Source organism: Lethenteron reissneri, unplaced genomic scaffold, assembly GCF_015708825.2.
Source record: "Lethenteron reissneri isolate LAM-NWPU_2019-01 unplaced genomic scaffold, ASM1570882v1 scaffold_1693, whole genome shotgun sequence".
NCBI classification, from domain to species: Eukaryota; Metazoa; Chordata; class Hyperoartia; order Petromyzontiformes; family Petromyzontidae; genus Lethenteron; species Lethenteron reissneri.
This window is the reverse complement of record NW_026891436.1, coordinates 359-20,301: the sequence shown is the minus strand read 5'-3', so window position 1 is coordinate 20,301 and position 19,943 is coordinate 359. Positions and strand designations below refer to the sequence as shown.

Genomic DNA, 19,943 nt, shown 5'->3' with positions numbered 1-19,943 from the left:
CACGACGTTTCCACTGCAACACAAGCAATCATCGTCAGGTGTGAAAACAAATTATTGCTGTGTTTTTCACACCTGACGATGATTGCTTGTGTTGCAGTGGAAACGTCGTGAGAATTTTCTTGCTTGATATTTTTATTATTTTATTGTTTCCCTTCTACGTGACTTTACCGAAAGAACCAAGAGTATGAGTACCAATTTGTGAGGAAGACAACAGGCTCGGGAGGGGGACCGCGTGGGCGGGGGGGGGTCCTATGGATAGCCAGGCCCCTACCATAGGAATGTGGAATGTTCTACCACGGGCTCCCTGGCCCTGCAGGGCTGCGGAGCAGGAGGGGGAGCGGTGCTGACCTCGCCGCTCGTTTGTGGTGAAGCAGATCGCTGCGTTTTGTGCGGCTGCAACATTCTTGTGGTTGTTGTTCTCGATGATTGTTGAATCGCTGGCAGCCGTGCGAGGGAGCGACGCTGAATGCGCTGAGGGTGATGGGACGCGCACGGGAGGACGCGTTGCGACGTAGCAACGCTGACAGCAGAGATCTATTCACCTCTGGGCCGAAGGTCAAACGTCGATTGCCATAGGTCGCTGTCAGCTGAGCCGAGTCTCAAAACGGTGTTAGACCAGAGGACGCCAAGAGGCATCCTCTGGTCTAACCGTTTTGAGACTAGGCTCAAAAGAAATCTGTCTCTGGTGTGAACCAATCGGTTTCAAAGACAATGGATATATTATCAGAGTGTGTTTTTTGTTTGCATTCTGACCACAAGCATTGTGGTTAATGCAGACATGATTCCTTGTAAAAGGTTTCAGTTTGGTGTTTTGTTGCCAGACAAAAGGGGAAAACCTATTCTAATGTGTAACATATGTTAAACACGCATACACTGGCACACACATACACACGCACCGGTACATGTGTGAATTTTAAACCCCAAGATCGATTGCATTCTTCTTCACGTGGCCATAATTTACTGCAGTTGATTGATTAATTAATTGCTTCATTGATTGCTTGGCTGATTGGTTGATTGACTGGTTAGATTCCAGCTGTGACCCAGGCTGACCTTTGACCTCCCCCGCTCCACCCACCCCCTCCCACCCACCCCAAGCTGGGATCATGAACCTTTACTCGAAGCTCACGGCGAGTGTCGTCTTGTCTTGCCCAATCGGGTCGTACCACCATCACCCGCCAATCTTCCCTTCCCTCACGCTCCCTCCCCCCCACACACAACCTGTGATATGGTACGGCCCATACCTGGTTTCCCACAGGTGTAACGAAAACATATAAACACGTACCAGTGAAATGGTGGGAGCTGGGGTGTCTGTTAGCGCAATCAAGTGCATCATCATCGTCGTCGTCGTCGTCGGCCACGATCTCTCCGCTGCTGAATGAAGGCCTCCCGAAGAGGTCGGCCACCTCTCCCACCGTTTTGTTGATTCGACCGATCGACCGCGAGCTCGCTCCCCTGCCCTTGGCTGCCGGCCATCATCCCTTCTCGCGAGGGGGTCCTGCCCAACAAATACTCCGCCACGTTCGTCACTGCGTGAGAGTGTGAGCGTGTGCCACTACAAAGGGGGAGTGAGCAGTAGTCTAGCGGCTAGCGCGCAGCGCGACCAACCTGGCGACCCGAGGGCGATTCTCCCTCGCGGCCAACACCGGTGACGATTGTCTGAACCGGTCCTGGGCTTCCCCGAGGTCGACTCAGCCTCAAGTGAGTACCTAGTGCGATGTGTAAACTTCGCCACTAGGCGATCGGGCGTGGTGCTGGCCACCCACCCCCTCGTGTGCCGTGCCCGCCTTCGTAGGTGCTTTCCAACTGCACTTGCTCCAACAGTCTGTTGCAGGCTACACGGGGGATCTTTGTGTTTGTATGTCATGGGTGACGTTTCAAGCAGTGGCCCTTCTTCGTAGCATGTAGACCTAGAGGCCAGCAGAGAGACAGTGGGTAATACGTTGGAGACTGCACTTGTTTAAACCATGTGGCCTATAAATTTCGATTTAAAGCTTTCGTTACTGCAGGGATTCATCTTCTTGGTTCTTTCGGTAAAGTCTGTCGGGAAAACGCTGTCTCCCCGACAGACCTGGTCTTCACCTGATGACGGCTGCTTGCGTTGTGGCCAAAACGTCGTGAGAATTATTTTATTATGTTTTTTTATTGTTTCCATTCTATGTGACTTTACCGAAAGAACCAAGAAGACCGTGGGGCCTGATGAGAATTCTATATATTTTTTATATTTTCCTTGATGCCCAGTTTTTAAACAGGCATATGAATAGCTGCCCAGCACGAGCTCTTGAACATAAGCGTGGGTTTTGAATGTGGGAATTAGAGGTGCCACAAGAAGCTGGAGAAAACAGATTTAAGTTGCAAGGGGCACCGCAGTGGCGAGATGTTATCTTCTCGCCTGGTATGCAGGAGGCTGTGGATTCGATCCTGACCCTGATGCCTGCTGTATATTTGGAGTTTGCATGTTTTCTCTCACCGTGGTCGCGTGGATTTCTGTCCGGGTCGTCTGGTTTTTCCCTCCACGTTTAGAAACGTGCGTTTAGAGTATTTGGCTTCGTAGAGGGAGAGAGCGAGAGTGGATGATGTGAAGATGCAAGCGCGCTGCACCCTCTCCGATTGCATTGGGAAGGTGCTTGGTCAACGCTCTTGCCCGTTGTTGGTGTGATCTGTGCGCACCAACCAGTCCTGGAGGTTTTGTTATTTCTGTGGAATGAACAGAGGGAGTAGTGGTGGTTCCAAGTGATGTGAAGTCGATGCGGTGTCAACGCCGGTTACGACGTCTCTCACGAGCGGGAGTTCTCTGATCCACGCGTGCCTCTCTCCGCCTCGGCGCGCGGTTGGCGCTTTGTTCAACGTTTGCTCGCTTTCCCCTTGCCCCCACGAAGTGTCAATGTTTCTCATCCATTCGTCGCAGCAAGGTCACACGTGTACGTGCGTGGGCGCGTGCGTGTGTGTATGTTGAACTTCTGTCATGCCGTACGTAGCCAACCGTGCTAATCGTACGTGCAGGGGGTGGAAGGGGAGGGGGACAACAAGCTAAGGACAAAAATGAGTTCAAAATAAATTACTTTGTCAATCTTGAACATTTAAAAGTGCATAGTTCCCAGCGGCTTCTTAAATATCGCAAGGGAAGAGCGTTCCAGACGGCCGCAGAAGCGCATCTAAACGCGCCGTGTGAATCGGCGACCGTCTGTGTTCGATGGCCAACCGGAAGCCGCCACCGCCACTGCGAGGATGACCGGAGTTCGCGTGATGATGGCTGACGATGCTCCTTGACGAGATCCGCGAGGTTATTGCGGTTCACTTGCGGCGAGCAACTTCGTGCGTAATGAGTGCGACTCCCTAGCGAGTGGAGCCTCAACAACAGCAACAGCAACAATCGTGTAATCTATCCACAAGAAAGCCTTTGCTGGGTCTCGAGAAACAAAATTATTCTGGATGGAGTCGCGCGCACAAACACGTTTGGCCCTTTTTGCCGCGGGATGTTTCACTTCCTGCGCATGCGGCAGGGAAGTCCCTGCTCCCCGGACTTAATCTTCCGAGCACCACGCCGGCCAATCGCTCCAGCGCTCGCGCACACAGACGGGTTCGGGAGAGAAACGCGCGCCGTTCCCGCGGCATTCTCGCTTGCCCGCTGGATTTCGGTGCTTTTCTTCAATCTCCGTGTGATCCAGCGACCCTCAATAAAAAAATTAATAAGACGGTAGACTCGAGATTGTACGCGCTAATCGCGGGGGAGGACGGCCGTGGATAATTAAACCTAAAAAATATCACCGTTTTCTGTGCATCTCCACTAACATAGGTATAAATTATGTTTAAGTTAAGAAAATTTTGTGAGTTAATGAACAATAATTTGTAGTGAAGAATGCATTGATCTTGTTTTATTACAAAAGTCCTTGCAAAAACACATACTGATCGGATGAATCGCTCAAAATGAAGCACAACTGACCATTTCGATTGTTACTCTTTTGATTTAAAACGAACACAAACGATCGACGATTTATCGATGCGCGTGCTCAGTGATAGTAACACTTTCATAATCAACGTTTTTGGGTTAGATCGCGTTATTTATAAATGTGTCGTAACCCTCCACCACCTGACAAAAAGACAAATAGTTCACTACTTTAGCCCACCGGTGTGTTGAAGTGTGAAACCACAACATTTACAATTTTTGAGTAGTACGACGTTTCGCTGGTAATTACGTCCAGCATCATCGGGCAATTCGCCAGAATGGTGAGGCTCTGCTTTTGCCCTCGCTCTTAAATAGAGCAGCAGCAGCAGGGTGACGTCATCATTTAACTCATCAGGTGCAACGATTCGAGGGGGAGGGGGGGGGGGATTATTGTAATTATATACTAGATTAGTAATCACCACAGCCAAGACTCAGCAGCAGAGCCACGCCAATCAACAGCAATCAAACTCCGCCACCCACTGTTGTAAAGATATTGCAACTACTGTACTGTAGAGGCGATCACGTGGAGTTTCGGATGAAGTGGAGCAACATAGTTTAAGCACGTGACTTGTAATGAACATTTCCAAAAATAACAATGTATCACCGCTTTTAGATGATTCATTTGAGCTTGAGGGAAAATCCACGAGTCGATAATGTATGTCAACACCTCAGGTGCGTGCGGTTAATCCGCAAATCGGATGAACGGCACGTGGACACATCGAGAGTCTCCTGTAGTTTGTTTTTAATGGCGGGACCCCTTCTTTATTTACACAAAGGGCCATCTCGCAGCAGCGCTCTACACGCGATTAGCGACTTGCATCTCAAACATTTGCATGAGTTTCACCCCGTGACCCCCCCCCCCGCTCTACCTACCCGCCCCCCCATCCAGTAGAGGGCCATCCATTTAGTACGTACACATGGAGGGGGAGTCTACTGACAATGTACGTACGCATAGGAAACGAGGGGGGGGGGGGGTTGGAGCCTCGATAATAATTTGTCTACATCGGCCTTCAAATAAGTTAGATAGTCCGGCGATGGACTATCTGTTTGCTTAAACACGTTCATATTATTAATCCTTGATCGTTTCTGCGTGGATTAAATCTCGGCCGTTCTATAGGATTCGGGGGGGGGGGGGGGGGTGCGTCAGGCGAACGTACGCAGGTGGGGGGGGGGGGGTGTAAAAAGTATTCGTGCGTATAGGGAGGGGGTAGGGGTCAAGTTTTGATCAATTTTTTGCGTACGGACTAAATGGATGGCCCCTAGCTGCCAATGCATCTCCTGTGCGTGTCCCGAGCGATGTCGGACTTGGCACTCCGGTACCAAGTGCCAACGCCAGCCCAGGGCTCTCTGTGCCCCCCGCGTCGTGTTTTCTGTAACCCGCCTGCCAGTGCGCGTGTGAGCACAACGGGCAGCCGTGCCACACTCCTCTAGCGCGCGGGACGCTCTCTCTGTCTCTCTCTCTGTCTCTCTCTCTGTCTCTCTCTCTGTCTCTCTGTCTCTGTGTCTCTCTCTCTGTCTTTCTCTCGCGGCGACGACGACCCCCCTTCGTCAGCGCTAAGCGACGTCGTCCCTGTCTTCCCCCCGCAGGCCTCCGCAGGCCGACGTCACCGCCAGGGCAATGAAGGCCAGTCGGCGCGGCTCCACCGCCGGCCTCACGCTCCGGGCCGCGCTGGCGATTATCGCCGCCCTCCTGCCCTCGTGCCCCACCGCCGTCGCCACGCCGTTCTCGCCCGACGTGGAGCTGCAGAAGATGGTGCTGGAGCCGAACTCGGGCGCGCTCATCGTGGCCGGCGACAACACGCTGTTCCGGCTGGCGCCCGACCTGAGCGTGGAGCGCACCGAGGAACTCTGCTGCTCCCCCTCCTCCTCCTCCGCCTCCGCCGCCGACTGCCCCAGCATCACCTGTTCGGGCGGCGGCTCCGGCCAGCCCTGCCGCAACCCCGTGATCATGCTGACGCTGCTGCCCGGCGCCGCCGAGCAGCTGGTGGTGTGCGGAAACGCGACGTGCGGGCCGCTGGAGGCGGGCGCGTGCGAGGTGCGCTCGTCCGCCAACCTGTCGCGGGCGCCCCACTCGGACGCCAAGTACTGCACCTACAGGTACACCAAGGTGGCCGGCGAGCAGAGCGCCGCCGTGGCCGTGGCGGCGCCCGGCGGCGCGGGCAATGTCCTCTACTTGGGCCTGGGCCACGCCAACTCGTTCAGGGGCCACCCGCTGTCCATGCAGGACCTCAAGGGCAACGTGCTGTGCCGCATGGACCACGCCTCCATGGCGCTGTGCAACCCGTACGGGCTGTACGAGCACCTGTTCGTGGCGGCCTTGGCCACCGAGAGCCACGCCTTCTTCGTGTTCCGGCGGAGGAACGGCACGAGCAAGGCGGTGGCCGGCGCGAGCCACCCGTACCTCACCTACGTGGGCCGCCTGTGCCTCGACGACGTCAACTACTACTCCTACGTGGAGGTGCCCCTGCGGTGCGAGGGCCGTCCCGGCGGCGGGCCCGAGAGGCTCGCGAGCGCCGCGTGGCTCGGCGAGCCGGGGCCCGCCTTGGCGGGAGGGGGGGGCCACCCTGGTGGTCGCGTTCGTCGACGCGGGCGGCAGGAAGCGCTCGGCGCTGTGCGCCTACCCGCTGAGCGCCCTCGACGCCAAGATCGACGAGACGAGGCAGGCGTGCTACACCAAGCAGAGCCCCAGGAGCAACGACGTCTACCTGCCGTACCGCGAGAACGACGGCGAGGACTGCACCGCCAACACGCCGGTGAGGTTTCCGGTTGCCTGGTTTGCCGGTGGCGGGGGGGGGGGGGGGGTGGTGGTTGGGGGGGGCTTGTGAAAAACTGCCGACCCCCCCCCCCCCCCAAAAGTCGTCGTCCCCCCTCACCCCCACTCCCCTTCCTGCTTGAGGAATGTCTTCAGATACACATGGGAGTGGTGGTGAGTGGGGTAGTGGTGGTGAGTGGGGGGTGAGTGGGGGGGGGTGAGTGGGGGGGGGTGAGGAGTGGGGGGGGGGTGAGGAGTGGGGGGGGGGTGAGGAGTGGGGGGGGGTGAGGAGTGGGGGGGTGAGGAGTGGCGGGGGGTGAGGAGTGGAGGGGGGTGAGGAGGGGGGGGGTGAGGAGTGGGGGGGGGTGAGGAGTGGGGGGGTGAGGAGTAGGGGGGGGTGAGGAGGGGGGGGTGAGGAGTGGGGGGGATGAGGATTGGGAGGATGAGTAGGTGAGTGGGGGAGGTGAGTGGGTGGAGATGCCCAGCTCCACAAGGATGGCATCGCACGGGGTGAGGAACGCCGCCAGGTCCACCTGAGGGTGGTGAGTGGCTGGGGGTGAGTGGCTGGAGTGAGTGGGTGATTGATGAAATGAGTAAGCGGACGATAGAAGTCTTCCGCCATCACAGTGTGTCCGTCTCTCCTCCTCTGTTGGAAGACCCTACTGGCCACACGCACGGCCTTCTGGGAGCGCACAATTTGAGCAGCATTGGTTCAATACGAGCAAACTTTGGCCCGGTTTCGACACGCACAGGTCGGGCTCACTTGAATCGATAATGGGACAGTCTGCCAATCGTTTATAGGCAAGGCCCACTGCGCTGTCAGCTTCATTGTTCAGATGCGGCCCTGGCCAATAAACGACAGCTGAACGAAGTGGCTTACGATGTGCAATTTTTAGCGGCCGAAAGGCAAGCAAAGTCCAAATATACAGCAGCAGCAGCAGGCGTCAGGGTTGGGCTCAATCCCCCCAACCTCCTGCATGCGGGCGAGGTAGTTAACATCTCACCACCGCAGCACGTGGAGGCCTGGGCCACGTCACAGCCCCCCAATATTCCGTATTGAAGAACGATTACACAAAACACTCTCGTCTCTGACACTGGCCTTAATAGGCTCTCGCTGACACTGCCCCCCCCTCCCGTGTGCCCCCCACCCCCACACCCACCGTGCCGCAACCGAAGGCGCACAAACGTGGCGCAGTGGCCGTGCGGCAGTGACCACCTGACCAAGATCCTGGCGAGCGCTCGGGGTGTCGCGCCGCCCGCTGCTCGAAACTCAACGTCACGCTGCTCACCTCCGTCGCGCGTTGACGACCGAGAATGGCCACACCGTCGCCTTCCTGGGCGACCCACGACGGTTTCCTGCACAAGGTGCGCCCTCCTCCCCACTCCCCCCCCTCTCTCTCTCCCGCACGACCAACGCTCCAAGATGAGATGTTAACCACCTCGCCTGGTATACAGGAGGTCGTGGGGTTCGATCCCGACCTTGACGCCTGTTTGTAACCACTTTGCACGCTGGCGAGATGTTAACTACCTCGCCTGGTATACAGGAGGTCGTGGCTTCGATCCCCGACCCTGACGCCTGTTTGTAACCGCTTTGCACGCTGGCGAGATGTAACTACCTCGCCTGGTATACAGGAGGTCGTGGGTTCGATCCCGACCCTGATGCCTGCTCTATATTTGGAGTTTGCGTGTCTCTCTATCCCCGCAGTCGCGTGGATTTTTCTCCGGGTCCTCCACATTTAGAATCATCATGTGTTTTAAGAGCATTTGGCTGCTATAAATTGCCACATGATAGGCTACTTGGTTGAGCTATCATTTTCGATAGGCCCGGTCCGCTTCTGAAAAAGAGCTGGATAGCTCAGTGGGCCTGACCTGGTAAAATAAAAATAGTTCATAGTTTAGTTTTAGTAGTTTATTCTGTAGCGATCGCCGTGCAAAATAACCACGGTCCCTTACCCACCCCCCACACCTCGCTTGAGCTTCACTCTCAGACGCGGACGAATTTCTGTGTAAAGTAACCACGGTGCCTGAGCCCCCTGCCGCTGCTGAACGTAGTAGTGAGTGTCGTGGTGAGCGTCTCGGTGGGCGTGGCGGTGAGCGTCGTGTGTGAGTGTCGTGGTGAGCGTCTCGGTGGGCGTGAGGTGAGCGTCGTGGTGAGTGTCGTGGTGAGTGTCGTGGTGAGTGGCGTGGTGAGTGTCGTGGTGAGCGTCTCGGTGGGCGTGGAGGTAGTGTCGTGGTGAGCGTCTCAGTGGGCGTGGAGGTGAGTGTCGTGGTGAGTGGTCGTGGTGAGCGTCCTCGGTTGGGCGTGGAGGGAGTGTCGTGGTGAGCGTCTCGGTGGGGGCGTGGAGGTGAGTGTCGTGGTGAGTGTCGTGGTGAGCGTCTTCGGTGGGTCATGGAGGTGAGTGTCGTGGTGAGCGTCTCGGTTGGCGTGGAGGTGAAGTGTCGTGGTGAGCGTGTCGGTGGGCGTGGAGGTGAGTGTCGTGGGGTAGCGTCTCGGTGGGAGTCGTGGTGAGTGTCGTGGTGAGTGTCGTGGTGAGTGTCCGTGGTGAGCGTCTCGGTGGGAGTCGTGGTTGAGTGTCGTGGTGAGTGTCGTGGTGAGCGTCTCGGTGGGCGTGGAGGTGAGTGTCGTGGTGAGTGTCGTGGGTGAGCGTCTCGGTGGGCGTGGAGGTGAGTGTCGTGGTGAGCGTCTCGGTGGGCATGGAGGTGAGTGTCGTGGTGAGTGTCGTGGTGAGCGTCTCGGTGGGGCGTGGAGGTGAGTGTCGTGGTGAGCGTCTCGGTGGGCGTGGAGGTGAGTGTCGTGGTGAGCGTCTCGGTGGGCGTGGAGGTGAGTGTCGTGGTGAGCGTCTCGGTGGGAGTTGTGGTGAGTGTCGTGGTGAGTGTCGTGGTGAGTGTCGTGGTGAGCGTCTCGGTGGGAGTCGTGGTGAGTGTCGTGGTGAGTGTCGTGGTGAGCGTCTCGGTGGGCGTGGAGGTGAGTGTCGTGGTGAGTGTCGTGGTGAGCGTCTCGGTGGGCGTGGAGGGTGAGTGTCGTGGGTGAGCGTCCGGATGGGTCATGGAGGTGAGTGTCGTGGTGAGTGTCCGTGGTGAGCGTCTCGGTGGGCGTGGAGGTGAGTGTCGTGGTGATGTCCGTGGTGAGCGTCTCGGTGGGCGGTGGAGGTGAGTGTCGTGGTGAGCGTCTCGGTGGGGCTTGGAGGGTGAGTGTCGTGGTGATGTCGTGGTGAGCGTCTCGTTGGGGCGTGGAGGTGAGTGTCGTGGTGAGCGTCTCGGTGGGCATGGAGTGAGTGTCGTGGTGAGCGTCTCGGTGGGGCATGGAGGTGAGTGTTCGTGGTGGACGTCTCGGTGGGGAGGTCGTGGTGAGTGTCGTGGTGAGTGTCCGTGGTGAGTGTCCGTGGTGAGCGTCTCGGTGGGCGTGGAGGTGAGTGTCGTGGTGAGTGTCGTGGTGAGCGTCTCGGTGGGGCGTGGAGGTGATGTCTGGTGACGCGTCTCGGGTGGGGCGTGGAGGTGAGTGTCGTGGTGAGCGTCTCGGTGGGCGTGGAGGTGAGTGTCGTGGTGAGCGTCTCGGTGGAGTCGTGGTGGGAGTCGTGGTGAGTGTCGTGGTGAGTGTCGTGGTGAGGTGTCGTGGTGAGCGTCTCGGTGTGGCGTGGAGTGAGTGTCGTGGTGAGCGTCTCGGTGGGAGTCGTGGTGAGTGTCCCGGTGGTGAGTGGTCGTGGTGGAGCGTCTCGGTGGGGCGTCGTGGTGAGTGTCGTGGTGATTGTCGTGGTGAGCGTCTCGGTGGGGCGGGGCGGTGAGCGTCGTGGTGAGTGTCGTTGTGAGCATCTCGGTGAGGCGTCGTGGTGAGTGGAGTGGTGAGCGTCGTAGTGAGTGTCGTGGTGAGCGTCTCGGTGGGCATGGCGGTGAGCTCATGGTGAGTGGAGTGGCGAGAATCTCGGTGAATGTGGTGGCGTGTGTCGAGTTGGAGTGGGCGGTGAGCGTCGTGGTGAGTGTCGTGGGCGAGTGTCCCTCGCGAGCGTGGTGGCGAGCGTGCCGTGCCTGTATGCCGCACAGGCGTACCTGGGCCAGGGTGAGACGTCCCGTGTCTACGGGAAAGTCAAGGTCGGCTCCGGCCAGCGCGACCCCATCAACAAAGACTCGGTGCTGGACCCAAGGGGCAGTACCTCTACGTGTTGAACACGCGCGAGGTGGGGACTCGGCAGTACACCACACGGTACACCAACCACGCGGTACACTGTGATACACCACACGGTACACTGTGATACACCACGCGGTACACCACCACGCGGTAGACTGTGATACACCACACGGTACACTGTGATACACCACGCGGTACACTGTGATACACCACGCGGTACACTGTGATACACCACGTGGTACACTGTGATACACCATATGGTACACGAGGGTGCACCACCACGCGGTACACCAGGTACAACAGCTGTCAACTCTTACAGTTGCCTGGCTACTGGTTTAGAAGTTAATGATTGCCTGGTTGCCTGTTTACTCTCTTGCCTGTTTACTCTGTCACCTGTTTACCCAATGGACTGATGTCTCAGGTGTGCGAGTGTGCCCTGTGTTGCTGGTATCAGAGTGGTCTAGTGCCCCATGGCAAATTAAAAATGTCTCCCAGCTGACGTCATTGCAAGGTTTTCTAGTCACTGCTTTCCCATTCACCAGTCACCCAGTCACCTGTTTTCCCATTCGCCCAGTCACTCAGTCACCTGCCTTAAAATTCACCCACTTAGTGCCCTGCCAACAATAGTTTAAAGGTACTTATACATTTAAATCATTATAGTCACCGATTTGCTCCGTATCATGGTCACCAAGCCACTTGGTCACCAAGTGACTCCATCATCTGGTCACCAGGTCACTCCATCATCTGGTCACCAAGTCACTCCATAATCTGGTCACGAAAGTCACTCCATCATCTGGTCACCAAGTCAGTCCATCATCTGGTCACAGGTCAGTCCATCATCTGGTCACCAAGTCACTCCATCATCTGGTCACCAAGTCACTCCATCATCTGGTCACCAAGTCACTCCATCATCTGGTCACGAAAGTCACTCCATCATCTGGTCCACCAAGTCACTCCATCATATGGTCACCAAGTCACTCCATCATCTAGTCACTAGTCACTCCATCATCTGTCACCAAGTCACTCCATCATCGGTCACCAAGTCACTCATCATCTGGTCACCAAGTCACTCCATCATCTGGGTCACAAGGTCACTCCATCATCTGGTCATCAAGCAAGTCACTCCATCATATGGTCACCAGGGTCACTCCATCATCTGGTCATCACGCAAGTCACTCCTTCATCTGGTCACCAAGTCACTCTATCATCTGGTCACCAGGTCAGTCAGTCGTCTGGCTGTCCAGTGCTTGGCTACCCTACATATCACTTATCACGGTTCCCAGTTGCCAATTCACCCCGTCATCAGGTTGGCCTCGTGGGGGGTTTGCCCTGCGCATGCAGGTGCACCGATGTGCCCGTGCAGCGCTGCGGAAGCCAACGGAGCTGCACAGACTGCCTGGCGGCTGGACGACCCCTACTGCGGCTGGTGTGTGCTGCAGGGCAGGTGGGTAGCGCCCTGCGCGCGGGCGCCACACGGGGTCGAACCGTTGCTCTCGTCACGCCTTGGGGGTGGTGGGGTGGTTGTGGGGTGGTTGGTGGCGTGGATGGTGGGGTGGTGGGGTGGTGGGGTGGTTGGTGGGTGGTGGTGTGTGGGGTGGTTGGTGGTGGGGTGGGGAGTGGTGGGGGTGGTTGGTGGCACGGGTGGTGGGGTGGGTATTAGTGATGGGGTGGTGGGGTGGTGGGGTGGTTGGTGGGACGCTATTTTGGTCGGACCGTCGCACGTACAGCCGGGGCAATGTTTATTTTTTTTCACGCTTGTGTAACTTTTCATTTTGTAATTGTTTGTTACGATCAATCTTAAAAATGATCTGCTCGCACTGCGGGTCATTTATTGTTTTGCGTTGATCTCTGCCCGTGTAATATTTCTTTTTATTTCCCATGTGGCGACCCACGTAGTTGCTTTTTGCCCACGATATTTTGTTTTTTTTGCTTTCGTCATTCGGTGAGCCAGGTGTGTGACCCTTGCAAAAAACGATAGCTTGAGTTCTCACCCGGTTACACAGAAGCACCTTGAACCGTGTTTTCCCGATGAGATCGTTTTGTTGATTTCAGAAGCAAGGGGCCCGCCGCGGCGTGGCGGGCGTCGTGCGACGGCGCCGCTGTCGTCGCGCCGAGTCTTTATTGTCATCGTTGTTGTTGTTGTTGTCGTTGTTGTGTCCTCCGATGCCGGGAAGGTGCTCGCGCAAGATGGAGTGCGAGCGGGGAACCGAGCCCGGCTGCTGGGTGCAGACCTACGAGAACACGAGTTGCCCCACCATCGCCTCCGCCAGTCCCCACAGCCTCAGCGTCAAGCTGCCACCCACGGTGCGTACGTCGCTCACATGTGTCACTCACATGTGTCGCTGCGTGCGTCACTTGCGTGCGTCGCTGCGTGTGTCCGCTGCATGTGTGTCGCTGCGTGCCACTTGGTGCGCGCTCACATGTGTCGCTCCATGTGTCGCTGCGTGCGTCACTTGCTGTGCGTCGCTCACATGTGTCGCTCACATGTGTCGCTGCATGCGTCACTTGCGTGCGTCGCTGCAGTGTGTCGCTGCGTGCGTCACTTGCGTGCGTCGTCCATGTGTCGCTCACATGTGTCGCTGCGTGCGTCGCTCGCATGTGTCGCTGGCGTGCGTCACTTGCATGTGTTCGCTGCGTGCGTCACTTGCATATGTCGCTGCGTGCGTCACTTGCATGTGTCGCTGCGTGCGTCGCTGGCGGTGCGTCGCTGCGTGTGTCGCTTGCGTGCGTCACTTGCATGTGTCGCGCGTGCGTCCGCTGCGTGCGTCGCTGCGTGCGTCCGCTGCGTGCGTCGCTCGCATGTGTCGTTGCGTGTGTCGCTGCGTGCGTCGCTGCGTGCGTCGCTAGCATGTCGCGCTGCATGCGTCGCTGCGTGCGTCCTGCGTGCTCGCTGCGTGCGTCGCTTTGTGCGTCGCTGCGTGCGTCGCTGCGTGCGTCGCTGCGTGCGTCGCTGCGTGTGTAGGCTGTGCGTGCGTCGCTGCATGTGTCCGCTGCGTGTGTCGCTGCGTGCGTCGCTTGCCGTGCGTCGCTGCGTGCGTCGCTGCGTGCGTCGCTGCGTGCGGTCGCTTGCGTGCGTCGCTGCGTGCGTCGCTGCGTGCGTCGCTGCGTGCGTCGCTGCTGTGCGTCGCTGCGTGCGTCAGCTTTGTGCGTCGCTCGCATGTGTCGCTGCGTGCGCGTGCACCACGCAAGTTGTTTGCATGTTGCACTTCGGACCCGGGAGCCGAGTTTTCATTCTGGTGGTGGGATATCAATCGGTCCACTCAAGTATCTTGTGCAGTGATGCAAACGTTCACACTGGGGTGACAAAGGGTGGCCGGGCGTTGGTGCTGGCTGCCCACCCCCTTGTGAGCCGTGATGGCCTCAGTAGGTGCTCGCGAACAGCACTTGGGTGAGCGGGTTGGAGAGTGAGTGGGTGAGTGGGTTGGAGAGTGAGTGGGTGAGTGGGTTGGAGAGTGAGTGGGTGAGTGGGTGGGTGAGTGGGTGGTGGGTAATGGAGTGAGTTAATGATTGGGTATGTGAGTGGGTGAGTGGGTGAATGAGTGGTGAGTAATCGAGTGATTGGTGAGTGAGGTGGGTGAGCGAGTTGGTTCATTTCTCCCCTCCTGGCCGCTCTCCGTTGGCTCTCCCCTGCGATTACCCCTGGTGTACTTTATGGGCGTGCGATTAATGCGAGCTGCCTCCGCCGCTGCCTCCCCCGCTGCCTCTCTCCACACCACCCCCCCTCCCCGCGTGTGCCACCGATTGCAGTCGGTGACGCTGCACGTGCCGGCGCTGCCGGCGCTGCACGAGGGGGAGCTGCTCACGTGCCACTTCGACGCGTTCGAGTCGCCCGCGACGGTGGCGGGCGCCGACGTGACGTGCGCCCAGTCCCTGCCGCTCGACGCCATCCCGGCCATCCCGCCCAACAGCGGTGGGCATGACAGCGGCAGCGGCGACGATGACGACGACGACGACGACGGCGACGACGGCGAGCGTTGCGATACGATTCCTCCCCTGGTTTAAGATGAGACGGGAGGAGGGTTAGGTCCTGAAATGCAAAGTTTTTTTTTTCTTTCCCCTCCCCCAAGAGGACTCTGGGCGTGACGTCCGCTGCGCCTTCTCCGGCCAGGGCGGGTTTTTATCGACGTCGCGTTTCCGACACCGCGGATCGCGAAGCTCTCTCGGCTGTGGGGGTCGAACGGGGGGGGAGGCGGGGAGGTGGGGGGGGGGCGCCTTGGTTGGCCGGAGCGCAGAATTGGCCGTGGCCGTGCGGGAGCGGGAGAGCAGCGGTGTGTGGCGGCAGCGATTGCCGCGTGGCGCTGCGAACCCGGCGACCCGAGTTGGAATCCCGCTCGCGACCGATAAACGGTGGCCACCCACCCACCCCCTCGTGTGCCGCACCGGCCTTCGTAGGTGCTGCTCGCTAACGGGACTTGCGCCGACTGTCTGTTAAAGCTACACGGGGTCTCTGTGTGCGTGTGTGTGCGGTGCGCACGTGCGTGTCCCTGCATGTTCATCCGTGCGCCTTTCCGCCCCTAACACAGACCACGTGGACGTGCGCGTGGAGGTTCGTTACGGGGAGGTGAGCGTGGCGCACGCTCTGCTCCCGTTCTACGACTGCGAGCGGGTGGTGCAGGACGACGAGACGAGTCCGTGAGTCGCCGCCGGCGCCGCGCTCCACCGGGGGCGCTCTGGGGAATACAATGACAGAAGGAAACTCGTAACGCTGCGTACGCGGCGGTGCATGTGCTCACGTACGTACGTGTGTGTCTTTGTGCATCTGTGTGCGTGTGTGTTTGTGTATGCGTGTGTGTTGTGTGTGCGGGTGCGCATGTGCGTGCGTGTGCGTGCGTGTGCGTGCGTGTGTGTGCGTGGTGTGCGTGCGTGCGTGTGCGTGTGTGCGTGCGTGCGTGTGCGTGTGTGCGTGCGTGCGTGTGTGCGTGCGTGTGTGCGTGTGCGTGTGCGCGCTCGCCAACAGGTGCGCTCACTGCGTCACGAGGCACTGGACGTGCAGCTGGTGCCCTCTGGAGTTCAAGTGCACGCACGAGCCCCAGTGTACTTCCGCCCACACGGTGAGAACCGGCAAAGCCAGGTTACCTCGCACCGCGTTCACCCGGCCCCGCGTTCACCTTGCGTCGCGTTCACCTTGCGTCGCGTTCACCTTGCGTCGCGTTCACCTTGCGTCGCGTTCACCTTGCGTCGCGTTCACCTTGCGTTGCGTTCACCTTGCGTCGCGTTCACCCGGCCCCTCGTTCACCTTGCGTCGCGTTGACCTTGCGTCGCGTTCACCCCCCTCGTTCACCTTGCGTCGCGTTCACCTTGCGTCGCGTTCACCTTGCGTCGCGTTCACCTTGCGTCGCGTTCACCTTGCGTCGCGTTCACCTTGCGTTGCGTTCACCCGGCGTCGTGTTCACCTTGCGTCGCGTTCACCCGGCGTCGCGTTCACCTTGCGTCGCGTTCACCTTGCGTCGCGTTCACCCGGCGTCGCGTTCACCTTGCGTCGCGTTCACCTTGCGTCGCGTTCACCGGCCCCTCGTTGACCTTGCGTCGCGTTGACCTTGCGTCGCGTTCACCCGGCCCCTCGTTCACCTTGCGTTGCGTTCACCTTGCGTCGCGTTGACCTTGCGTCGCGTTCACCCGGCCCCTCGTTCACCTTGCGTTGCGTTCACCTTGCGTCGCGTTCACCTTGCGTCGCGTTCACCTTGCGTCGCGTTCACCCGGCCCCTCGTTCACCTTGCGTTGCGTTCACCTTGCGTCGCGTTCACCCGGCCCCTCGTTCACCTTGCGTCGCGTTCACCTTGCGTCGCGTTCACCCGGCCCCTCGTTCACCTTGCGTCGCGTTCACCTTGCGTCGCGTTCACCTTGCGTCGCGTTCACCTTGCGTCGCGTTCACCTTGCGTCGCGTTCACCTTGCGTCGCGTTCACCCGGCGTCGCGTTCACCTTGCGTCGCGTTCACCTTGCGTCGCGTTCACCTTGCGTCGCGTTCACCTTGCGTTGCGTTCACCTTGCGTTGCGTTCACCCGGCGTCGCGTTCACCTTGCGTCGCGTTCACCTTGCGTCGCGTTCACCTTGCGTCGCGTTCACCTTGCGTCGCGTTCACCTTGCGTCGCGTTCACCCGGCCCCTCGTTCACCTTGCGTTGCGTTCACCTTGCGTCGCGTTCACCTTGCGTCGCGTTCACCTTGCGTCGCGTTCACCTTGCGTCGCGTTCACCCGGCCCCTCGTTCACCTTGCGTTGCGTTCACCTTGCGTTGCGTTCACGTTGCGTCGCGTTCACCTTGCGTCGCGTTCACCCGGCCCCTCGTTCACCTTGCGTCGCGTTCACCTTGCGTCGCGTTCACCTTGCGTTGCGTTCACCTTGCCCCGCGTTCACCTTGCGTCGCGTTCACCTTGCGTCGCGTTCACCTTGCGTCGCGTTCACCTTGCCCTGCGTTCCCCCGTGTGGTGCTGTGTGCAGGTGTCGAGCAGCGACGATTGCCCCGCGATCGACAAGGTGCTGCACTCCCTGGTGCCCACGGGGGTTCCTCGCCACGTGCGCATGACCGCTCGCAACCTCCACCTGCTGGACCACGTGAAGGAGGTGCGGGGGGGGGGGCCCTCGCTCTCTCCTCTCCTCGTTTGCGTCGCGTCCGTCGGCTACGTGTAGCGAGTGCGGTGTTGCCTATAGCGATTGTGGTGTCAAGCGAGCGTGGTGTTTAGCAAGTGCGGTTTTTTGCTGTGGTCCGTCGATGTCTGCGCATCAAACTTATTTCCCACCGTACGTAGCCGACGGTGCTAATCGGAGGTTGCGGGGGAAGGACAACAAACTAAACACGTAGAGCAGTTCTTAAGAAGTTTGTTTTCAATCTGGATGATGATGATGATGTTGATTTAAAAGCGCATAGCTCCAACAGCTTCCTTGTATCGGAAGTGAAGAGCATTTCAAATGGCCGTAGAACTGCATCTGAAAGCACCACGCGATGCGCTGACCGTCTTTGTTCGATGGGCAGCCAAAAGCCGTTGCTGCTGTTGCCGCTGCTGCCGCTGCTGCTGCCACTGCTGCTGCTACTGCTGCTGCGAGGATACCCGGAGTGGTGCCTCTAGCTAGTGAGGTGACTGGCTAGTGCGGTGTTATCGTGTTGTGTGTGCAATGTCCGGCGTCTGCACTCGTCCGGTAACCACGTGCGTGCGTGTGTGTGTGTAGGTGACCTGCACCGTGCTGGTGGAGGGTCGCACCGTCGCCAGCCTCGGCAGCGTCGACGACACCGGCGCGGTGACGTGCGATGCCCAGATCGTGAGTGGCGCCGTCACCGCCGCACCCGCACGGGCGGCGCGCCAATGTAGCGCCGTTTCCGGCGGCAGCGCCGGCGCGCCGCTGGTGTCGGGAGAGCGCGCTCCGGTTCGCTCTCCGGCACGCTGGCGGTGCCGCTGATCTGCTGCTGCAGCTGCTGCTGCTGCAGTTGCAGCAGCAGCAGCTGCAAGCGTAAACTGGCCACGTTTGTTCACGTGACAACTTTATTAACGACTGGGGAAGGAGGCATCGTCGTGGTTGTTGTTGTCGTCGTCGTCGTGTTGTTGTTGTCGTCGTCGTCGTTGTTGTTGTTCGTGTTGTTGTTGTCGTTGTTGTTGTTGTCGTTGTTGTTGTCGTTGTTGTTGTCGTCGTCATTGTTGTTGTTGTCGTTGTTGTTGTCGTTGTTGTTGTTGTCGTTGTTGTTGTCGTTGTTGTTGTCGTCGTCATTGTTGTTGTTGTCATCGTGGTTGTTGTTGTCGTCGTTGTTGTCATCATTGTTGTTGTTGTCATCGTTGTTGTCGTCATTGTTGTTGTTGTCGTCGTCGTTGTTGTTGTTGTCATCGTCGTTGTTGTTGTAGTCGTCGTCGTTGTTGTCGTCGTTGTTGTTGTTGTTGTTGTAGTCATCGTTGTTGTTGTCGTCGTTGTTGTCTTCATTGTTGTTGTCATCGTTGTTTGTTGTTATTTTTGTTGCCATTGTTGTTATCTTTGTTATTTTTTGTTGTCATTGTTTTTATTGTTATTGCCATCTGCGCTTCTGACGCCGGTGCCTGCCGCGTTTCTTTGTCCCCCCCCCCCCCCCGCTCAGTACGAGTACCACACGGAGAGCATGGAGTACCAGGCGGAGGTGTGGCTGGAGCTGAGCAAAGGTCATCGCCTTGACAACCAGCAGCGGCACAACGGTACGGGGAGCGGGGTGGTGAGGGGTGGGGGGGGGGGGGGGGGGCGGCAGCGGCCCACAATGCCGTGCGGTCGAAGTCGCCGTTTAAGTTCCGTCCGAGCGAGGCGTCGGTTGTTCATCTCCAGAGCGCAAAGCGGCGCAGTGGTCAGAGCGCCACGCCGCCCTACGAACCCGGCGACACGAGTTCGACTCCCGCTCGCGACCAGATAAAAGTTGCGAATATTTTAAGCGGCCTCCTTTTGGTCGACTCGTACTTAATAACGAATCACTTGGTGCGGTGTGCATGTATCATCAGTGTAATCTTCTCATTGTTGTTATTATTCTTGTCGTACGGCTGATAGGCAGATGCAGAGCAACGGCTACAATGTCACATTCGGGATTCGCGTGGTGAGGCCAGAGAGCCGCGTCAGTGCGGGAGACCAAGGCGGTCCGGCGTGTTGGTGTTGGCCACCCAACTCCACCCCCCCCACCTCCTCTTCGGGCACCTTGTGCCAGCCTGATGGCGCTCGCCCCGGCAGCCTGTTCAAGTTTTTAACGCCGGGGGGATCTTCGTATTGTGTGCAGTGACGCTGTACGACTGCTCCAAGGTGCAGACGGACTGCAGCGAGTGCGCGGTCTCGGATGCGCGCTACGGCTGCGTGTGGTGCGCCCACTCGTGCCGCTACAACGAGAGCTGCGCCGCAGTCTCCCCCGAGTGTCCGGGGCCCATGGTGAAATCGGTGAGCGCCGCCACCGTCGCTCCGCACACCGCACGCGGTGCCTCCGCGCTGCCCAGCGCTCACCCAAGCCCCGCTAGGGCTGACTACCCATGGGTGGGAAAAACCCGATTTCTCCAGCGGCAGGCATCGGGTTTTTTCTTTGATACAATTAAACCCGATTTCGGTGAATTAAAACCTGGTTTAGGCTGCTTCCTCGTCGGTGCTACTATCGTACTCGGGGGCCGTTGGGCACGGGGTAGTCGTAGAATGTGGCGGGCAG

At 58.5% G+C, this 19,943-nt stretch overlaps 1 pseudogene; it reads left to right on the top strand.

Moving 5' to 3' along the window:
• Nucleotides 1–5,561: 5,561 nt before the first annotated feature.
• LOC133339235 (plexin-B1-like) lies at nt 5,562–19,684 on the top strand (annotated as a pseudogene).
• Nucleotides 19,685–19,943: the final 259 nt, after the last annotated feature.